The 21,307-nt window shown below is 40.8% G+C and overlaps 1 protein-coding gene and 1 long non-coding RNA gene across 2 annotated transcripts in view; one reads left to right on the forward strand and one right to left on the reverse strand.

Moving 5' to 3' along the window:
- PRKD1 (protein kinase D1) overlaps nt 1-21,307 on the forward strand; it is a 94,316-nt gene that overhangs the window by 13,918 nt on the left and 59,091 nt on the right. The gene's annotated exons all lie outside the window — the stretch shown is intronic.
- Nucleotides 6,787-21,307, reverse strand: part of LOC309542824 — a 71,630-nt gene continuing 57,109 nt past the window's right edge. The window contains exon 3 of the long non-coding RNA XR_014224458.1: nt 6,787-6,819. This is a non-coding gene — a long non-coding RNA (uncharacterized lncRNA). The remainder of the gene's footprint in view (nt 6,820-21,307) is intronic.

Below are 21,307 nucleotides of genomic sequence, written 5' to 3' on the forward strand. Positions count from 1 at the left end.
CTGAAGACTGGAGAAGAGACCCTCTTAAGAATATTAGGGGGTGGGTAGGAGAAGGACTAGACCATGTGAAAAATGAACGTAATATTTTAGCTGTGGTTCATTTTCAGCTTTGTATTCTTATAAAAGAGCACGGCCTAGACATTCCATTGTTGCACCCATAACCTAGATTAAAGGTGCCATTTAGCTCCTAGATTTCATATCTATTTCTAATACTGATTCTAGGTAGGCTAGAGACTTGCTTTAAAAAAAATAAAAATGAAAACTTCGCTTCTGGGGTCTCATTTTGGGGGTGACACTGGAGGCCTTTAAAGGTGAAATGGCACCCACAAGTGCAGTGCTGTGACATTAGTTCCTCAGCTTTTTAGAAAATTTTCCCAGCCCTGCACTTCAATCTTTTTAGTTCATTCTCCCTCTCTCTCTCTGGTCCATCAGAGATGCAGAAGGTCCACATAAGAATGACTATGGAAGACAGCCCCTTCCCCTTTTTTGCAACCAATGCTGCATGATAAAAATGCATGCATGAAGCTGCTGTTATTTTGGAGGGCTAGGCAGACACATCTGTCCACACAGAATGAGTGGTATTTTGACTGTTTATGTAGCTACATGCACTTTGGGGGAAAACTACTCATTTCTGCATTACTAATTAACATTAGAAGGAGAAGAAATGGAGGCAGTGAGAGATTTTACTTTCTTGGGCTCCATGATCACTGCAGATGGTGACAGCAGCCACGAAATTAAAAGACGCCTGCTTCTTGGGAGAAAAGCAATGACAAACCTAGGCAGCATCTTAAAAAGCAGAGACATCACCTTGCCTTGCCAACAAAGGTCTGTATAGTTAAAGCTATGGTTTTCCCAGTAGTGATGTGTGGAAGTGAGAGCTGGACCATAAAGAAGGCTGATCGCTGAAGAATTGATGCTTTTGAATTATGGTGCTGGAGGAGACTCTTGAGAGTCCCATGGACTGAAAGAAGATCCAACCTATCCATTCTTAAGGAAATCAGCCCTGAGTGCTCGCTGGAAGGACAGATCCTGAAGCTGAGACTCCAATACTTTGGCCACCTCATGAGAAGAGAAGACTCCCTGGAAAAGACCCTGATGTTGGGAAAGATGGAGGGCACAAGGAGAAGGGGATGACAGAGGACATGATGGTTGGACAGTGTTCTCGAAGCCACGAACATGAGTTTGACCAAGCTGCGGGATGCAGTGGAAGACAGGCGTGCCTGGCATTATCTGGTCCATGGGGTCATGAAGAGTCGGACACGACTAAACGACTAAACAACAACATGCAGTTTCATCACATATGAGTGCAGCTACCATATTGTAACTGGAGTACATTATCTCCTTTGGCACAATCCTCATCCATAAATGTAGTGTGGTGATCTAATAAATGATTATTGGTTCAATTCCATTTTCTTGCTGTATGTGTCCAGATGTTTTTTTGGACTACACATTCCAGTAGGGAAGAGCTTTAGCTCAGTGGTAAAGCACATGCTTTTGCATGCCTAAGGTTCCAGATTTCCCCTGCCGTCTCCAGGTAGGACTTGTGAAAACTCCACCTTCTACCCTGAAGAGTCACGATCAGTCAGGGTCAGATGGACTGATAGTCTTACTTGATATAAGGCAATTTCCAATGTTCCTGTGTCAGAGGCAGGGAACCATTTTGGCCTGACAGGCCAGATGTTGTTGATCCCCACCCCTGCAGGTCAACTTTGACAGGTGGGTGGGGCAACTCTCCAGTTAGTCTTTAGTTTCTACAGGATTCAATATGTTTGGTTTTTAAGCAGTTTCCTCACCTACTGAAGTTAGTAATCACGGTGTGTGTGTGTGTGAGAGAGAGAGAGAGAGAGAGAGAGAGCGTGGAAGCAAGAGCGAGGGGGGCGGGCGGGCAGGCAGGCACCAGAGTTTTAGCTAACAGATTCTTCGGTGCATTGTTATGAAGGGAGCACGAGGAATCTCTAATTTTAACAGCATTTCATCTGTCAAACCTCATCCAAATGTAACAGCAGCAGTTGAAGCATAATTGCTTCAGCAATAAAGAGGATGACATAAAGTATGCAGTGGCTGGAAGGAAAATTATGCCAAAATCACTGCAACCCTCCCCCCCCCCAACATCTCTAGGAGAAGTTATTGTATGATTAGAATCACATGTTGTGAATACTATTTTTAATTTCCCATTTGACAGTGCATCTTCCATTGGAGGTGTTGATCTGGGTTGGAATCCCAGTGGGGAGCATGTTGGACATAGATGTGAAATGCCTCTTGGTTACTGGGAGAAGACTTGTTTCATAATTTCACATCATGGGTGCCTTCTTATTGCATTTGTGCAATTATCCTTAGATGGACTGTCCTGGAGATTATCCTCCCTATGAAGGTATCATTGATCTTCCTGATGATTTAGGTTGCAATCCTTTAGCCACTTACCTGGGAGTAAAACCCACTGGATTCAATAGAACATATTTCTGTATAGACATGGTTAGGACTCTGCTGTTCTCATTTCTTGTAGTGGAAAATGATATAAACTGACTAGTATTAAGGTTCCCACGTCTCTGCGGATCTCATCACGAATATGGGGATGCTGCAGGGGTTCGTGTTGAGCCCGCTTTTATATATGCTCTATACAGCTGTGTGTGCCCCCAAATACCCCAGTAATAAGATCATTAAGTTCGCAGATGATACAACAGTGGTTGGTTTAATCATGGCTGGAAAGGGGGAGGAGGCCTATAGGAAGGAAGTTGAGCAGTTAGGGGAGTGGTGCAGGAAAAACAACTTACTCCTTAACTTAAAGAAAACAAAAGAGATCATTGTGGACTTTAGGAAATGTAAATTGAATATTCAGCCACTTATTATTGAGCGGAAGTGTGTGGAACAGGTCTCGGTGTTTCGATTTCTGGGAATGGAGTTGAGAGACGACCTAACCTGGGGAGAAAACAGCAAAAACCTGGTGAAGAGAGCACAGCAGAGGTTATATTTTCTGAGAATCCTCCAGAAAAACAATCTCTCAAAGGACCTGTTGATGGCATTTTACCATTGCACTGTGGAGAGCGTATTAACTTATGGTCTGTGTGTGTGGTTTGGGAGCTGCACGGCCAGGGAAAAAACAATGCTATCCAGGGTTGTAAAGACTGCAGAGAGAATAATTGGGTGCACTCTTCCCACCTTAGATCAAATCTATGCTGCCAGGTGCCATAAGAAAGTGGCAGAGATAGCGCAGGATAGTACGCACCCCGGAAATGATCTCTTTCAGCTTCTGCCTTCTGGAAGAAGGTATAGGGTTATAAAGGCCAGGACTAGCCGCCTGAGAAACAGTTTCTACGCAACTGGTTCTAAACGCAGCATAAGGGGTCTCTATAGTATAGTGTATTTTAAAATGGGGTTTCAGAGTTTTTAGGGGTTTTTGAATGTTTTATGTAGTTTTTATGTAGTTTTTCAATTTCATTGGTCTGCATGGGACAATGACAATAAAGATATCGTATATCGTTAGTAATGTAGGTCTTCCGGAAAATTTGGAACTGGAAAAATGTGCTGATGCCATAAATTGAGTGGGTTCTGATTTAGTATGTTCATTCTGACTTTATGGAAAGCACTCTGTTCTCTGTCATTGGCCAGGGAAGCGGAGGTCAATGGAAGGCTGCACCCTGTGCCTCTCAGAAAGAATATCATGGCGAAGGGAAAACCATCCCGAGGCTTACTTCCTCCATCCCTCCCAGAGCAGTCTGCTCTAACTACCAGTCTAACTGTCCTGGGACTTCATAGAAACATAGGAAGCTGCCTTACACAGAATTAGACCATTGGTCCACCTATCTCAATGTTTTCTACACTAACAGGCAACGACTCTCCAGGATTCTCTCACATTTCTGTCTGGAGATGCCAGGGATTTAACTTCTGCAGATGCTCTACCACTGAGCTACAGCCCTTCCCCTTCAAAGCAGAAGAGACACATGCTGCGTCCTCAACCGCCATCCAGAGAACTCTCTCTGTGTGTCGGCTGCAGGGGAAAATAGGTGTGAGGGGCTGAAACAGTGGCAGCTTGCCAGTAAAATGGTGTGTGGTTGGAAAAATGGCACTGTGGGTACATATTACACACCACTGCGGCAGGTCGACTAGAAATGAAACTTCTGTGTTTTTGCCTTTGTACCTATTAACTTTTAATCATTAACAATTGCAATTAACGTGGCAGTTCAAAAGCCCTTCTGTTACCTGCTGTAGTCTGTGAATAGGATTCATTATATTAGATTATAATTACAGCTGACTTTGAAAAGATCAAGGAGGGTTGTGTTAGTTCAAGGATACAGCTTGCCACTGGTTTGCAAGTTTTGTGGGCTGATCCCATACAGTTCTCCTTGAAAATTACTTTTTTAAAGTGTTGTTGAAACAGTCGTAGAGCCTGTGAAAGTTTAAATTTAGACCAAATGATACCTTTGCATCCCTTTCTTGTTTTTTTGTAAGCTAAGTGGCCTATGAAGGCGGTGTAAACTTGGCAAACTACTTTCTCTTGAGTTTAAATAAAAATCCTTTTTGATATTTGAATAAAATAAAGTGTCATTTATTTGTTTGTCTATCCCAGAGACTTCAAAACTAGTCAACTCTTAAGCCTGTAGGCCAACCATGGGAAACCTGTAGCACTCCAGATGTTTTTGGACTCTGTAATTTCCATCAGCATAGTCAGTGCTCAGGGATGATAGGAGTTGTAGCCCAACAGCCTATGCAGGGCCACAGGTTTCCCATGCCCACTGTAGATCATTGTCAAAGATCCCCAAGACTTGACTGACCTTGGTAGCCAGGCCAACAATTATTGGGATCCTGCCCATCCCTGGCTGTGTGCTTCTGTGCAAGATTGGAGAAAAACCCCTGCTCTTGAGGGTGGGTGCAAGGGAATGGCAGCAGCAGGCTTGTCTGTTTGGCTATGCAGCCCTGGGATACTCTCTTCCCACCTGTGGAGCTGAGGATGGCAGCATGTTTCATTGAACAATTGGGGATGTTGCATCATCATTCTGCAGCTCCCAGGTTTGGAAAGAAGGCTGGGGTTCATCACACATTCTAAACAGCAGTGGCGCACTTTCGGCGAGTAGGAACACAGAGCCATGGCCAAGAGAGTATTTTGATTCATCTGCAGGGCTGAGAGCTTGATGATATGTAAAGTTTTGTGAAAATGTGTCAACAGTTTGATTAAGTAACAAAATACCTATAGATTTTTGGGGGCATACAGACACTCTCAAATTAATTATTCAACTTAAGTGGAGTTGTAATGTTATTGTTTTATTAAACAGATCTACTAGTGAATATGATTACACACACACAGTCATATATATATATATATATATATATGCAGGTTTTGGTGTCTTCGGGTGTCTTCCCGTGTAAGAGTCGGGGTGTCTGTGCGACGTTTCGACGAGGTCTCACTCGTCATCTTCAGGCTGGTGCTTTCGGCTTCTTGTTACTGGAACTATATATATATATATGTTGTGTGTGTGCATATACGCACATATAATGCTAGAGTACTAATAGAGTAGCAACCCTAATAAATAATTAGCTTAAGCTGTGTGTGTTTGATGCAATCAGATGCAATTAATGTTTGATGTTTTACTATGTTTTTATATATGCTGCAAGTCACCCAGAGTGTCTGGGGAAACCCAGCCAGATGGGCAGGGCATAAATAATAAAATTAAAATTAAAAATAATAAAATTAAAAATAATAAAATTACTACTACTACTACTACTACTACTACTACTACTACTATGTCAGGTGTCATATTGTATATGAGAACTAGCAGAGACCAAATACTTCTGACATCAAGTGCCAGCACTTGTCTGCTTTAATTTTGGCTTCTTTTTTACATGCCCACACTCCCCACCCCCATCCCACCAAGAGCTTGCCTAGTGATTGTGTGGCATGGGAAATAACAAGCCGACTTAATTGCCTTCTTTTATCTCCTTACTGAAACCAGAACTTGGGAGGGTAGGGGAATTCATCTTCCACAAAGCCCAGGTCCTGGCTTGCTTGTCTGGATGAAAAGAAACATTTATCAAACTTCCTTTCCAAGGACTTTGTTTCTGATGCTTCACTCACCCATGTTACATGAGCATCTGGCTATGGCTGAGCCTCAATTCCTGCTATCAGGATCAATGTTCAGTCTTGGAATGCTTCAGTCGTAGAGAAGATGAGTATGTGAGCATGAACAGAGTGAAACAGCACAATGAATCTCTACATACTCTACATATTTAGGGCAGTTGACATGATCACCCCAGGTGTCTTCTGCCACTTGATGGAGCCAAAGTGGTTGTCCAGTTTTCTGAGGACCTGCAGGCAATGACATGACAGTGGTGTGACTACAGTGCTGTTGGCAGAAGAGTCTAACTAAGCATGGCCTAGAGTACTGAGTTAGGGCCTACTGTATACATGGCAGTGATAGTAGCAATGAAGCATTGCTTCCCTCCATCTTCTGCATCTATGTAGACTAGAATTATCCCATGGAGTTGTTCTGAGTGGTCAGAATGCTGTTGTGTCTTGCTCCACAAGGTGGTTAGGAGGACCAGTAGGTGAACAGTTTACAAGACAAAATAAAAAAAAATTCCTTCCAGTAGCACCTTAAAGACCAACTAAGTTAGTTCCTGGTATGAGCTTTCGTGTGCATGCACACTTCTTCAGATACACTGTGTATCTGAAGAAGTGTGCATGCACACGAAATACTGTGTATCTGAAGAAGTGTGCATGCACACGAAAGCTCATACCAAGAACTAACTTAGTTGGTCTTTAAGGTGCTACTGGAAGGAATTTTTTTATTTTGACTATGGCAGACCAACACGGCTACCTATCTGTAACTAGTTTACAAGACACTTTGTAGGAAAAAACCTCTCATCCATTGCAATCTAGGTGCTATAGTTGGTGTAGAGGCAGGAGGTGCATTTTGGGTCATTCCTAGTACAGAGGTGCTCCTAAGTAGAAGTTCCAGAAAACTGCTTGGACCCGTGCTTTCAAGGCACAGGGCAAGCAGAAGTGGGGTGATCCCTTAGATGAGGGAGGTTGTCTAGGGAATTAGAGTGTGATATGACCACCTCTTTCCTGAGTGACAGAGAACACTGAAGCTGATCCAGACACAACAGAGCTCCTCCTAGTGAGTAAAACAGATGAGTTGAACACCTTTCCCCCAATTTAGCAGATAAATCAAATAATGTACAGGCACTTATAGACCACATTGAACTATAGCACCCACAGTATATCACAGATACAATAAGGCTAATAGAGTGCTTTGTCAGGTGGAGATGGTTTGGGTTAAACCTATGGCTACCTATACATAGTTTTCTAATTCTCACGTTTCACTAACAGGAGAACTTATTTTGTGATGCTAGTAGCATTCTTCTGTGTTTATTTCAAGGTGACCTGATTAGCTTGTCCTATAAAAGTGTTCAGAAAACAGTCCACATTGAGGCTTGCTGTGCATCTCCCCGCCCCTCCCCCCACTTCTTTTTTTCTTTTTTGACATCTGCAGTTCATGTGACTAAATATTTGATTTGCTGAAATGTACATTTTGGATTTGACTGTCATGGTGTTTGCTCTGATATGACTGACATCTTACAAATGCCTCGCAGCAGTAATTGCCTCCAACTCCCAGCATCACATCTGAAGATATTAGTATGCATGGATGTGTGTGAAAAAGAACTGCAGCTGAAGGGGTGTGCTGTTGCTCATCATACTCTGCAACCTAATCTTGGTTTTTATTTGTTTCATGGATTGAATGAAAATGTGGAGGGAATTTGAACTAGGGTTATTATCAGTTTTGATTGCACCCATTTTTTCTTCTGCTTCCGTTAAAAAAAACAACAACCATGTATTTTGAGGAGTAATAGGAAGGCAGTGGGGAGGAGGCTGGTTCAACAATATGTCAGTATCATAATTAATGAGTGGTGCTGCAAGAAAAGGTGTCATTAAACTGGAAAGGGAAATATTTCAGTGGGTAGAGTAACACATGTGATGTAGCTAGGATACATTGCAATTAGATGGATATTTACAATTAAGAACTGGGTGGAAAAATTAAGAAGGTGAGCTACTAGTAGTTGGATTATTCTTAATATGTCCATACTGTTGCCATACAACTGCAGAATTGAATGGGGGTACATTATAGTGGTTATTTTGTATTCCTGCAGTTTGAGTACTGATAGAAAATGAGAAAAATGATGGCAAGTCTAGCATGGCAGGAAATTGTCTTTTTTGAAAATACTGTGTTTTGGATGGTAAAATTGGCACTAGACACTCCCTTGCAAAAAAAGAAAAGAAAAGAAAACATCATTGTGGTCTGAGCTAAATGCATGTGTGTAGAGGTCAGTGTGCAGCTGTTGGCTTCTAGACCCAGAGGGTAGGCTGCACCTACTTTGGCCTGTTTTGCCCCCAAAACCATTGTGGCAGATCTGATAATCACTTCCGCAAATGTGTCTCTGGTTTGTGGGCTTTTAGGTGCTTTTCATGCACATCCTTATGCCCCTGAAGTTGAGGTAAGGAGAGAAAGAGCTGGAGAGGAGCTTCATAAGGAGCATTGCAAAGGTTTTTTGTGGAGCTGATGAAGTTTCAGAAAATGAATGAGTTTATTTCGGGTTTGGTCACTGAAGGGTGAATCAGCCTTTTATTTTGTATCTTACACATTTGTCACTGTTGAAAGCGATTTGCTCGTTAATATTTTAAAGTGACCTTTGAAATTTGAATCATTGTTTGTCTACAGGACTAGTAAAAAGATTTTATGTATTGTGTGTATGAAGAAAGCAGACCAGTTGGCACAAAGGAGTAGTAATATCACATTACTCCATTCCCGAGTATTCTTGCTGCATATTATTTCAGTTTAATCAGTTCCTCTGATCTACTGTTTGTTCTTCATTTGTTTTTCACCTATTGATTCCCTCCTCCATCCTGTGACAAAGGCTTTTACCATAGAGGATTATTTGATAGATTTGCGCTATGCAGCTGGTGTGGTGTTTGCATTTTTGTGCAATACTTCAGAGGGCCTGTTGGGCCAGGTCCCAGTTTACAAATTTTGGAGCTTGCTGATACGATCATGGATTCTGAGGAATATTGTTACCAGTTCTCACAGTCAAGCAATTAGACTGTGTTCCTGGAGTTTCTGTTGTCTTCAGTTGTCACCTTGGTTTTTGCCATGTTTATGTATGTGCATAGAAATAGTAGGCTACGGAATTTTCAGGTCTGATTTGGCATATGGAAGATTAGCTATTGCAAGTATGTGTATTACTAGGGGCTCTGCCCCTGCTTGATTCACTCACCAACCCCAACTACTCCCCCAACCCTTTGCCAACCCCACTCCTCTTAGACCTCACTGGACCCACCTATTTCCCCTTACAGTGCTTCCCATCCTCCCTGCAGTGCACAGTTGACCCATGTAAAAAAATTCCCCCTTTGCAAGCGTGTTCAAAGTCACATGGGAAGTACTTGTAAACATGGGTTCCCAGAGACATGTGTAAAAAGAAACATTTCTGATTTGCTCAGTCATGTAACTGCTTTGTATATTTATTTACTTTGGGCTCACAATAACGAGTATTGGGAATTTCAAATCAGGACATAACCCTGATGTGGGGAACCTTTTAGGCTCTGCAGCCCATATCTTTATCAAAATTGGCCTCATAGGCCAAATCTGACAGGTGGGAGGGGCTTCTCAGCTCCTCCCGATCCCTCTTCTCTCCCTGCTGCTGGTATAAGCAAGCCTTCACTTGAAAAATGCTGATATTCTTCTCTTGCTTTCCTCAGGAGCAGCAGCAGGGTGGAGGTGGGGCAAAGGGGAGAAATAAGTGGCAGCCCACATTTTAAAATGCAGGTTTATTCTGTTGCTTACTCTGGAGGAGTATCAGGGGGTTGGGGGAGAGATATGAACCGCCCATTCCTCTCCTGCCCTGCTGCTGCTGGCATAAGTAACAGAATAAAGTCTGTTCCTTTCACATACACACACCTACCTGCCCCAGCACCCCTGCTGCTGGGATAGAAAAGTGGTCCGACAAACCATTTCTGCCTCCTTGAGAAAAACACACTTAGCTGGTGAGTGGTTGGGAGCATGCCTTGTTCTAGTGCAAAAGAGCAATCGGGAGCCTAGCTCTGAATTGTTTCTTCAAGCCCTGCCTTTACTCACCCTAGGCCTGATGTCATTAACCTTTCTCTCTTTCTCTCTTAACAAACAGAATGGTCTTTGCTGATGCTCTGTTGCAATGGCAGAACAAGGGTAACAGCATTTAAACAGTAAACCAGCTGACTTTTCAGAAGTCTCCTACCCTTGTCATGCCAACAGTTTACAGCATTTGTTTTAATACCAGCAACTGCAGTATCCTTTGCCAGTTCTTGTACATCAATCCAGTATTTAAGAATTTCTTCCAAAGGCAACAGGTTTCCCTGTACATATTGTTAAATGTTGCTATCCTAATTTCCACAAATTTTGTCTTCTTTAAAAACAAAGTAGAAACAAAACTCTATTTTTCTCTCTCTCTTGACCATTCCTTCCATTTGAAACTGGTTGAATGTTAAAATTAGAGGGTATCCTTGTTTGTGATTGTATGTACTTTTATATTAGGAAATAGTGTCATAAGGGTGCTGTTCCCTCAGTGTAAATAAATAACACCCTTCAAATTATTCTGTTACAAGTCAATAATTTTAGAGATCTTACTAAACTACTAGGTAAGGATATAAAATCCTGACATAAATTAAACTTTGCTGTCGGGAAGGTTTGCAGCCGTAAAAATGAAGACATCATCCAGTCTTTGTTTTATTTTTTCCTAACCCTTTTAATATCTATACCTCAGATGCTGAAGAAATAGCAGATCGTTTTGAATTCCTTTATCACAATGGATGTAAACCTGTGGATATCTCAGGCAATTCTATATAGAAGCATTATGGGGGATTAGATGCATCTAACTGAAGAAATTATTACAGAGCATTTCAGCTAATGCAACTCTTAACCTCTCAAAATTTATGGCTTATAATGGTTGCCTTTTGGATCAGTCCACATAAATGTTCTTCATGGAAATCAGTGCCTATTATTCTTGCAAGTTTGCATAAACTTCATGAGATTGGTAATCCATTTTCCCAAAACTGTATTATTAGTCTTGGGGAAAATTTGGCAAGTCAACAGCCACCATTCTGGTTGTCTCTAATCCCTGTTTTATATGTAGGCTATGCTGTTTTGGAAGTTATGAGATATGCAGAATACACAATCTGGTAAATGATCCATTCTTTTCTCTTTTGCAGGGCTTCGTACAAAAATTAGGAAAGCCAGGCCCAAATATTTTCAGATTTTCTTTGCGCAGCATTTCTCTACTTAAGAAAACAGTAATAGGCCACATTCCCATCTCCTTAATTGAAGTCGAGAAAGCAGTATTTCAGAGCTCTCATGCAACTAAAAGGGTGATCTATGAAATCTGTAACATTACTTCAGTGGCAATTTAGAAGGGCTAAGAAGTGGTATGAAGCAGATATGGGTGAAGTAATTGTGCTACAAAGTTGGCAAGGGTTGTAGGGAGAAAAGTGGAGATTCCCCCACAATGGAATAATAGTATAAACAATTATGGGCATTGTATCTATGGGCAAATTAACAAAACATATTCACGCAAGAAAGAAACCCAAAAGTGCTAGATGATTAAGACTCTTTTATGGGAAATTGGTGTCTGTACATCTTGCTTGTAAATAACAAGCAATTGATTAAATGTTTTCCTGAGAGACATATGCCATTCTTTTCATTCAGCTCACATTGTAAATCACTTAAGCCCCGTTATAATGATGTATTGGCAGAACAGTCCTTTACTTCATCTTTGCTAGCTGAGTTGGCAGTAGGGTGGGCTCGCGCATCCCAAGATCATCAGACCAAGCAAGGCCCTCAAGCCAACCAGTAATGTGAGGTGGTTAGTCAGGCAGCCTTCTCTAAAGGTGCATCAGGGTGCTGACATTAAAGTCAAATTCCTTCCCAGTCCTCCCCAAATGTAAAGTTGTCACAAAATTAACCACAAAATCCAGACCAGAACAGTACGGAACAAGCAAAAAAAGTAGCATCCCAAGGAGCATCCAGGTGAAATCCCATGAATCTTTTAAATATAATAATAATAATAATAATAATAATAATAATAATAATAATAATAATAAAATTTATACCCTGCCTATATGGCTGTGTTTCCCTAGCCACTCTGGGCGGCTCCCAACAGATTAAAAACAATATAAAACACCAAACATTAAAAACTTCCCCATACAGGGTTTCCTTCACATGTCTTCTAAAAGTCAGATAGTTGTTTATTTCCTTGACATTTGATGGGAGGGTGTTCCACAGGGTGGGCGCCATCACCGAGAAGGCCCTCTGCCTGGGGGGTGGGGCTAACTCTCTCTGCTCACTATAAGTGGTGGAGGGACCTTTTCACAATAATGATGGTTATAAGGCAGCTGATAGGCATTGTGGCTTCTTGATCAGAATAGCCAGTGAACTTAAAACAGCAGAGATCATAACTTAAGACATGTTAATATATTACTGATAACAGTTAACATTTATTTTTAAATAAAGAGAAAGGCATTTGGATTTAAAGCAATGGCAATTCACATTTTACAGCTTGAAAAGTTTTGCTAGCTAACACAAACAAGTATCCCAGACTGATTATATGCAGCTCACTACTATGACTTTAAACAAATTTAAGATTACCCTTATTGTCTAATGATATGTTTGGAAGGATGAGGTCTTGGAGATTTTTAGTCTTCCAGATGCTCAGACAATGTGCTTTAACTACAGCATTCATCGGCCAGCCCCATAACACAGAAGAATTGCTATTTTAAGATTTGTATAGTGAATGATGTGTGCAGGATGAGAAACCCACTAGCGCTTGCAATTCTGGATAGCTTGAATTAGCTAATTAAGGCCACAATCCTGTCCTCTCTGCATATATCTAAGCCCTATTGAAAACTGGGACTTCATACATGTGTAGAGGATTGTAGCTTTAAAATGTATTTCAAAATTATATAAGCAGAGGAGCAACTTGTCTGTTTGAAATATTATTTCATTAATATTCTTTTAACAAAAAGGCCCACGATCAATCAATTTGTGGTTGCTATTTGCTTTTTACTATAATGCAGACAGAAGTAGTTTATGCAAGTGGTGACAGAAAATCTAAAACGGTTCAAGAAAACAGAATTGCTCATTTCTAACAACCCTCTTGGATTGTGTGGATTTTCAAGTTAACCAAATACAAAAAACTGCATTTTGCTTTCTTCTGTGTATTGTATAAGTTGTATTCATCCTCTGTTTTATTTGCACATTGAAGTAGTGAGTCAGAATGTGGAATGAATGTGGAAGAGTCAACAGCTCTTCGTAGGAGCAAGGCTATTGATTCACCCTTTTAAGCAGGGTTGTTATTTTGTGGGAAGAGTTCCATAAACCAACACAGTGATCTGTGACTTAGTGAAAACAGCAGTGGGATAAAGTGGAAATATCCTGAATTTTCTTGTTTCCTTTTGCATCTGAAGATAATAACCATAGGAGTTCCTTGAATCAATAAGTGTCAGGTTCCCCATGCCTGCTTTAGAGAACTTCAGCTCAAGGAGCACACTCCATCCTCATCAACATTTCAGGGGCTGCATGCTGGTAGTGGATGGTGCCCGATGTACTTGCCAGTGTGGTGTAGTGGCTAAGAGCGGTAGTCACGTAATCTGGGTAACCGGGTTCGCGTCTCCGCTCCTCCACATGCAGCTGCTGGGTGACCTTGGGCCAGTCACACTTCTTTGAAGTCTCTCAGCCCCACTCACCTCACAGAGTGTTTGTTGTGGGGGAGGAAGGGAAAGGAGATTGTTAGCCGCTTTGAGACTCCTGAAGGGGAGTGAAAGGCGGGATATCAAATCCAAACTCCTCCTCCTCCTCCTCCTCCTCCTCTTCTTCTTCTTCTTCTTCTTTCCATGTTCCATCCAGTCAAGCAAGAGGCACTATCACAGCTCCATCCAGGCAAAAGTGCTCACAAAGAATGAGGAGCAGGGCTGGTAAGTGGTGTAGTCTAGGGACTGTCCCAAGGGACAGATGAGAATGGCCTGAAGGGCTGCTCTCACCTTGAAGTTCCCCACCACTGCTCAAATAGATGCTTCAAATTGAATCAAAATTAGGCCTAAAACAAAATTCACATCCAGTCAATGATCCTGTAAGAAACGTCTAGTTTCCATTGAATAAAAATAAGGTGCTTTTGAGGCCCCGAGCCATTATAAAATTAGAAAATGACAACAAAGACAAAAGAAGGCATCAAAAATGAGTACCGGTAGTTTCTTTATATATAATCAACTTATCTGGGGCAATGTAGTCAGCACGATCTGATCTTGTGCCATGAGCACTGATGTGTTTTTAAAATGAATATTTATTAATGTTTTAAAACTCTTTAATAGGACAAAATCAGTATTAGTTAATAGAAAAAGTCTTACCAAATCACATTTCTCGTTTTCTTCTATTTGCAGCTCTTAAGCTGAGAGAGTATGTCATGTTTTGCTCCATTATGCATAAAGACAGGTTGTAAAACCTATAAAATCCCCCTCCAGCAGCAAGTGTCTAAATTGGAGGCCGCCTTTGAGCTTGAGGCTGGGTTGAATGGCCCTCCTGCCTTTTCACCCCACCCAACTGGCCTCACTGGAGATGGGGTGGGGAATCTTGAGTTTGTCATTCCTCGTCTGTAGGCAGCTGAGGTTGTTGAGAACTGATGAAGGTGCAACTCCTGGCACGGCACCACCACTGTGGTTGGATTCAAGGTGTGGTATCTGGGCAGCTCTACAGGAGGATAAACCCAGATGGCTGAATTCCTTCTACTTCTCATTGACATTTGTAACTCATGTTAGCGTTGACAATGACTGTGGGGAAAACATGACCATATTGAGAATGAAAGAAGAGCTCTCCTGGATCAGGTCAAAGGCCCATCTAGGTCTGCATCCTGTCCTCATAGTGGCCACTGAGTTGGCTATCGGAAGCCTGTAAGCTACCCCTCTTCGATTCCCACCAACTGATATTCAGAAGCAGAACATAGGCATCATGGTTAGTAGCCATGGATAGCCTTATCTTCCATGAATTTGTCGAATCCTCTCTTTAAATCCCTCCAAGTTGGTGGCCATCAGTACCTCTTATGGGAGCAAATTCCTTTGTTTGCACTGTTTGAACAAGTACTTCTATTTGTCCGCCCTGAATCTTCCAACATTCAGCTTCATTTCATGTATGAGAGATGCAGGAAAACTATTCTTTAGCCACTTTCCCTACACCATGTATAACTTTTTACACCTCTGTAATGTACCTGCTTACATGCCATTTTTCTAAGCTGAAAGCCTCAAATGTTGTTGTGATCTTTCTTCATAGGGGAGTTGTTCCAGATCCATTATCATTTTGGCTACCCTTTTCTGAACACTTTCCTTTGCTACAATATCCTCTTTGTAGTTCAGCAACTAGAACAGGATTTGTTTGTTTGTTAATTACCTGCCCTTCACTTGCAGGCCCCCAGTATTCTAAATGTGGTCAAACCATAGATTTGCATAATGGTGTTAGAATATTTGCAGATTTATATTCAAACCATTTTCTCATGATTCCTAATGTGGAATTCACCTTTTCCCAGCTGATGCACACGGGGTTGACATTTCCATCAAGCTATCTACCACGATCTATTGTCGTTGCCATTTCAGATCCCACAAATATGTGTGTCCCAATGTGCATCACTTGCTGACCTTGAACCGTCTGAAGGCAATCCTGTATTGAGAGTCTGAGAGAGTGTTGTTAAAATACCTGCATATGAGAGTGTGTGAGAGAGGGACAGGCTGCAATCAGATGCTACTTTATTCTATCTTTATGGTGTTCCCATGTTCATTTTTTACATTTTATCTTGATCTTCCACATGACTTAAAATCCACTTCTGGAAAACTAGTGGAATGTAGTTTGGCACTCTTTTCTGTCTTAATTGTTTCCAGAAAACATCAATTTGCAACTTCATTAACTTGGATAATTGTGGGAGTTTCACACTGATGAAATTTGGGGTGATATACTGGCCTACAGTTCTTTCCCACCATTTAAAATTTAGCATGGCACGGCAGTATATTGATCAAAATGCCATAGTTCCATAATGCAGCAAGGTCCTGCAGTGTGAAATGAACTTTAGAAACTGGAACAGAAGGGCCAGCATTGTCATCAGTAAAACTTAGGCAATAAACCTCCACATCTGAATGCATAGAGACAGAGAAAGAAGTGTGGATTAGACAGAAAGATCAGTCCTATGGAGGTCTATTCAGAAGTCCATTAAGTTCAGTGGGACCTACTCCAACATTTCTCTGATGAAAATAGGGACGTCCCATTCCATAATGATACTTCTACTATTTATACCCCACACAGCTTCCAACATATATTAAAGCATAATAAAACATTAAACAGGATTGCCTTCAGATGGCTTGGGGGTTGAATTACGCCATACCCTCCAACATTTCTCCAATGGAAATAGGGACATCCTAAGGAAAAGCGGGAGATTCCGGGATCAAATCAGAAACCTGGATGGCTTCTCTAAATCAGGGACGTCCCTGGAAAATAGGGACACTTGGAGGGTCTGACATGTGCAGTAGCACCCATGACACTGCCTCAAAACCTCTTCTCTATATGCTTGACATTTTTCTTCATTAATTCTTCCAGTTTACCTGGAACAGATGTTAAGCTATATGGCCTGTAATTTCCTGCAGTCCCCATATTTCTTTCTTTCTTTTTCTTTTTCTTTTTTAAAAACAAACTAACATAGTGTTTCATTGATCACTTGCCAACCCTTATATGCAGAGACCAATCTTAGGGATCAGTTACATATTTTTCTTAGAAGATCGGCAATTTGGCATTTGAGTTCTTTATGAACTATTGTATGGCTACCATCTGGAATCAGTGATTTGTTCATTTTAAATTTGTTGATGCATTCTAGATCTAATCACACATTAGGTTCCCGGTATGGGCTCGGTATTTCTCCTAGCAAATCAGAAAGTGGAAGTAAAGTTTTACAGAAATAGACCAACCAAACATAAATATTAATTGCTTTTCTTAATGAAGAGTATTATTTTCTTTCTAGACATATCTTTTTTTGATTTAGGAATTGTCCAGTTCTTAAAAGAAACTAGTATGTAGGCTACAGTAGTCATAGCCGGTTCTTAATTCTTCATCTGTAACTCTTCCACCAAAGGCTGCTTCCATATACAGAAACAATTTCCGTATCTTAAATGCTTTGTCCACTTACAAAAAAACCCACATTTGCCTGCAGCCAGAACACTTGGTTACACAGATCCTTTAATATGAAACCAAGGAATGGTTTTGACAGATACAGTAAACAGTTTAAACCTGACCTGAGGCATTTTTTATGGCTGTCATCCTGATAGTTGAAATTAAAGGTGACATAGACCTTGCTTTTTATAAGAATGACATTTACTTGGAAGGATTATGTTGTAGAAATATGCTAGGCAGAAGCCAGCAAGTGGAGCCTTGGAACCAATAAGCTTGGATTTCAACAGGAAATGAAATGTACTGGTTCCAGTGTTCCTCTTTCTTCAACCCACGGAGAACCCACTGAGAAAGGAACACTGTGAATAAATTGTAACAATGAATCATCATATATTAATGGTGCTGTAACTCTCCAACAGCTTACTGTCCCCCAGATGGGGCACTCTTCCATTGTCTCTCAAGAAAGATGGAAGCATATTCAATTCTGATAGCTTACCTTAAATTTATTTTATATTATTTAAGATTTATTAACAGTTATTGTTCTAGAAATGCCTTACAAAATGTTGGAGTTTGCTATTCCAAAAGGTGGGGAAAGGGACAGATACCCCACTTTAAGAAAGATACTTGAGGATATGAAATATTGCTACCTGAATACTTTGGTGTGAAACTGCATGGTTAAAAATGCATAAAAGGAAGAATGCACACTGTTTGGCCGCCTCCTAATTAGTTGAAGGTTAGAAAGAACAAAACCCTTCTTCTTTCACATATGAGATTTTGGAGGAAAGTGAATCACTCTAACTAGCCTCACAAAAAGTCCCTGGATATATTTGTCTGCAATTTGGCAGGCTTCATCCCGCAGGGCCTCTTGTACCTGAATTTTAATCCACGGCCCAAAGGGGGAAATTTATAGCCCCTTTTAGATTCTCAATGGGGAACAGAGAGATTGTTTTTATATAGAGCAGCTCAAAACCCAAATTATATATTGAAGTAAAGATTATGGAAACAGATTAGAATTTTTAAAATGTGCACAGATACAAGGTCAGTCTTGGGGCCCATGTGCTCAATTTGTAAGGTCAATATTCCCAAGATAAAATGTATTCCTTGTCTGATTTTGGTCCATAGATTTCAGTGGATCTACTCAGAGAATGACATAGTTGGATGTCGCCCAAACCTTCGTTGAATCTATTCTTAGGATTTGCATTTGCATTCAGAGTTATTCTTTCTCTAATTCGTGTGTGCATGCATGCATATGTAAAAGAGTCTAACTTTCTTAATTCAAAATCCTTACAACTATAGTTTTAACTTAATATTATGCAAATATAAAATGAAATTCTTGGCTTATTGAGTTGTCATCTTTTTAAAGTTTAAAATCTGCTTATTGGCTTATTTCCTGGTTTTTTTATGTATAAAAAATTAGCTATTTTAGAAGTGTGACAGCACCATCAATGTGATTCTTGTTCAAATTGTTATTAACATAATTGCTAGTTAAAGATAAAGTCTTCTGTGTTCTCAATTATTTTTATTATTTGCATGAGAGTTTTAAACTAAACTAGATTTTCTTCCCCAAAATTGAGCTACCTCCTCTCTCCAAGTTCTAAAGTTAGAATGTAGAGTTGTGTAAATGTATCAGAGTAAAAATGTTACCTTTTGAGAAGTAGAAAGAAAAAGAAAGAAAGAAAAAAGCACATCTAAATTTTGGCAAGATTTGATATTATTTCTTTGTTCCTCATTGTGATATTTTGCATGTGAATAAATGTTCAAAGTATGAGAATAATGAGAAATGAACTTTTAGATTACAGGTAAGTATTGAGTCCTAAGGCTGAAGTTCACGGGTTCTCTCTCTTGTGGCAAGAATGTGAATCAATTTCAGGGGTGTAAATAATTTACACTTTTCCTGCTTTCTTCAATGTATAAACTATACCATTTAGATAGTTTTACACTATCTTAATTTATACAATACCTTACATTCATGATGCTTTGCATATACATATCTGTAAAAGGCTTTAGATACCATGTAATTTCAAATAGGTCCCAGTTCCTTCATAATATAGCCTTGTAGGTTTGACACGATTAGCAAAAATTGTTGCAGCATAACTATGAAGGCTTTGAGCTCCCAGCAACTTTAAAGTTTCAGTATGGACATCCTATATTTTTAGTCACCCTTGTTATTTACTTCCATAATGAAAATGGCTCCCAGTTGACTCCATTTACTGCCTACCATTCTAAATTTATCATGGAAATTTACTAAATTGTAAGCTGAATATAGTTTTGTATATAGAAACAGACAGTGTGGTTTATTACATTTTACAGCCAGAATCCCCTTTACCCCCCCCCCAAAGGTGATTATGTTCAGAACATAAATAATTAAAAATTTTGTATTTACAGAATGATATGGCTTGGCTTTCGCATTTGGGCACGACACAACTCTCTTTCACCTTGCACATGCAAAAGCAGTAGTAGCCAGTTTTTCATGTGTGTCTTGACTGTATTGTAGTACACTGAAAATTGTTCAAATAAGCGGGAAACGCAGCAAGTGGCTAACCAGTGTTGATGACTGTTGATGTGAAAACTTTTGCTTAACACAGAACTTTTATTCAGAGCTGTGCAAAGCCCATTAGCACTAAGAGCAGTGGACACTTTGCCAATTAGACCTTCAACTGTTACACTAAATTACTCAGCTTACTGTGAGTTATCTTATTTATCTGTTATACTGAATTGTTCAGTTTACTGTGAGTGTTAAGAAAACACGGCTTTGAGAAACAATTAAGAAACACAAATCACACAAACAAAATGCAGGACTACCTGTACATTAGGCCACCTTACATATTACATTTTAGGCGCACAGCTAGAATTTTATACATACCGTATTTTTCGCTCCATAGGGCGCACCTGACCATAGGGCGCACCTAGTTTTCAGAGGGGGAAATCAAGGGGGGAAAATGACACCCCCCCAGCTCTGGGAGCAGCGGACAGGCTGCAGGCAGCCTGTGTGCTTCTCACAGACCTTACCCTGCTTTTGCGGGAGGTGGGGGAATTCCCCCATTTCCCGCAAAAGCCCACAGGAGCCACACACCCTTTAAGGAGCGCACGGCTCCTGCAGGCTTTCTACGAGGAGGGAGAAGGGACTGATACGGCCAGTCAGTCCCTTGTCCCTCCTCAGGGAAAAGCCCCCAAGAGCGGTGCGCTCTTTAAAGGGTGTGCGGCTCCTACGGGCTTTTCTACGAGGTGGGGTAATTCCCCCACCTCCCGCAAAAGCCACACACTCTTTAAAGGGGTTGCGCGGTTTCTGCTGGCTTTTCTGGGAGGTGGGGGAATTCCCCCACCTTCCGCAGAAGCCTGCAGAAGCCGCACACTCTTTAAAGGGTGCGTGGCTCCTGTGGGCTTTTCAACAAGGTGGGAGAAGGGACTGATGGTGGCCAGTCAGTCTCTTCTCCCTCTTGGGGAAAAGCCCGCAAGAGCCGCACAGAGCTTGTGTGCAGCTCTGGGGGCTTTTCCCGCCTGCCTCCCCCCTGCATTTGCTCCATAGGACGCACACACATTTTCCCTTGCTTTTTAGGAGGGAAAAAGTGCGCCCTATAGAGCGAAAAATACGGTATATCTAAACACATAACATAATGAATGTTGTTGACAAATCTAAGGTATGATTGTCAAGGAGCCGAGCTAGAATGCAGTTATCAGTTGGATGTATACTTTGTAGAAAACACAAGTCTACTTTTCTGTGATAAGTGAAACGGGTCTTTTGCGTATTACTGTACAAACCTTCTGATAGGTAGCTGTACATTACAGACTCTGTATTCCCTTGGATTCAAGTTATTGATCTATTTGCATTTGTGTCTTATGTTATTTAAAGTACCTTTGGGCTCAGATGTATAAAACAAATCTAATAGCATTTTAGTATCAAAGCACTAAACCTGAAATGTCAGTTTCCTATTACAATGACTTTCTTTTGTCTTTGATGAGTATTGACATAGCAATCTACTTTTTCTTTGGCGATCACTCATAGCCGAGTAAGATTATCTTCCATGAACATGTTCTTAACAGTGAGTCCATAAGTGACTGTGGCCAATTCTGGATCCACACGGCCTTCCACAGTGGGGACA

This window comes from Podarcis vaucheri (genome assembly GCF_965113315.1).
Source record: "Podarcis vaucheri genome assembly, chromosome: 1".
Classification (NCBI taxonomy): Eukaryota; Metazoa; Chordata; class Lepidosauria; order Squamata; family Lacertidae; genus Podarcis; species Podarcis vaucheri.